The following is a 2053-nucleotide window of genomic DNA, read 5'->3' as shown; positions in this document are numbered from 1 at the left end:
TATCAAGGATAGATCGCAGAGATAGTGTATTCGATGTATTTGACGATATGGTGATCTACAACAATAAAATATAGAAAAATTATCATACTCAGATCATTTAATTAGGATTTTAATTAAATGATTTTCTAACTGAATTCTAATGCTTGGGAGGATCAAGTCAGTACTAGCTCTAAACCCAAAAGCAAAGACATTCAAGTGGGACAAGATCCACATTATACCTCATCTTGAGTTAGCATTATCTAATCACCCAAGACTTGTATAAATTAGGTAGGCAGCGTATACCAATTGGACATGATCCATATTATACCTCATCTTGAGTTAGCTTTAGCTAATCGTCCAAGACTTGCATAATTTAGGAAGACAATGTTTACCAATTATATTATATGTAACTCTTGTATAGTTAGATGAACAAGACTATTTGTTCATTTGCCCATCTCATGAAATTCATATTATAACTCATTTTGAGTTAGTTTTGGCTAATCATCCAAGACTAGTATAATATGATTTACATCATATAGGATATGCCTCTATGTTCTCAATCTAATTGAGGTAATTTGGTTAAGTCACACCCAAAGTCCAATAGTTGGACATCACAATTGTCTTGTCACACTCTACCAAGATAAAATGAGTCACTTTTCTTTGGAAAACTTGACTACAAATGATCAAGGTAGTAGTTAGTACCAAACTTTGGTAGGTGATCTTGTTTGAGAAACTTGACAAAACAGAAAGCTGGGAGAAAACCTCACCGCTGATGAAGAATAATACCTGTGGACTACCGATCCGAGAAACCCAAATTGGACCTAAGAGAATGAACTCACCGAATGCCCTCCTCATACCAAGATCCAAAGACGAAAGGAAGGCTCCCATGAAAAATGCCAAGATTTGGAACTCTGATGACTTCCTGCGCACAAGAGAACCGCCAACACTATCGTTAGTGACCTAAGACTAGGGTGGGAATCCCTGGCTAGGCCCTCCAACGCTCAAGTTAGTGATCTCTCTTGGTGTGGAAGAAGGAAGAAGATGAACAGTAACTGAAAACTAGGGTTGTGAGTGTGAGCATCTGCGTACCTGGCCAACGGAGAGGATTCCCCTTTTTATACCACTTCATATAACCTCTGTAGTCATGAAGTGGACACCGGTTTGTTAGAGTTTGTTATGAGATGATGTAAGCCATGTACTTGCAAAAAATAACTTTTAAGGAATCTTTTTTGTACCTCAGATGTACCTTCTTTATCGTCTAGTACCTGCAAAAGAGTCAAGAAACATTCTTCCTGCCAAATTAGTCAACTTGTTATACCATCACATAAGTTATTCATGAATATTCTTGGCTCATTTGTTCTCGCTCTGTCTTATATCGAGTTATATTTATCGTTCATGTTTGCTTACCCTGTCTTCACTATGTTATAGCCAGTCTGATATTATACTATGCTTTATATTGGACAGAATTGAACTTAAGTTATGTTCGGGCTAGTTGTTACTGTTGTTCATTATAGGTCCTGGCCATCTAGTAATATACTATAAATTCTGTAAAGCCTTGAATCTTTTCATACCCGAGCGATCGTATACACTCAACTAATATTAGTCTATGTTCAGATGTGCTAACTCAAACAGTCTCGACTTATCTATCTTACAACGCTTAATCCCGGCCGATATTAGCCTACCTTTCTTAAAGTATATCTCGATCGATATTGCTCTATCCTTCTCCAGGTATATCCCGACCGATATTGCTCTATCCTTCTCCAGGTATATCCCGACCGATATTGATCTATCCTTCTTTAGGTATTATCTTGACTGATTTGGACTGTCTTTCTCCAGGTATATCCCGACAGATATTGCTCTATCCTTTTTCAGGTATATCCCGACCGATATCGCTTTATCCTTCTCCAGGTATATCCCGACCGATATTGCTCTATCCTTCTTAAGGTATATCCGAACCGATATTGCTCTATCCTTCTTCAGGTATATCGCGACCGATATTGGCCTACCTTCTTAATTCTGTTATCTCCTTTTCCTTCTTCACCAAGGACCTATTAACCTAACCCATATCAGTAGG

Source organism: Zingiber officinale, chromosome 8A, assembly GCF_018446385.1.
Source record: "Zingiber officinale cultivar Zhangliang chromosome 8A, Zo_v1.1, whole genome shotgun sequence".
Lineage (NCBI taxonomy): Eukaryota > Viridiplantae > Streptophyta > Magnoliopsida > Zingiberales > Zingiberaceae > Zingiber > Zingiber officinale.
The sequence above is the reverse complement of the archived record's forward strand: the minus strand, read 5'-3'. Positions refer to the sequence as shown.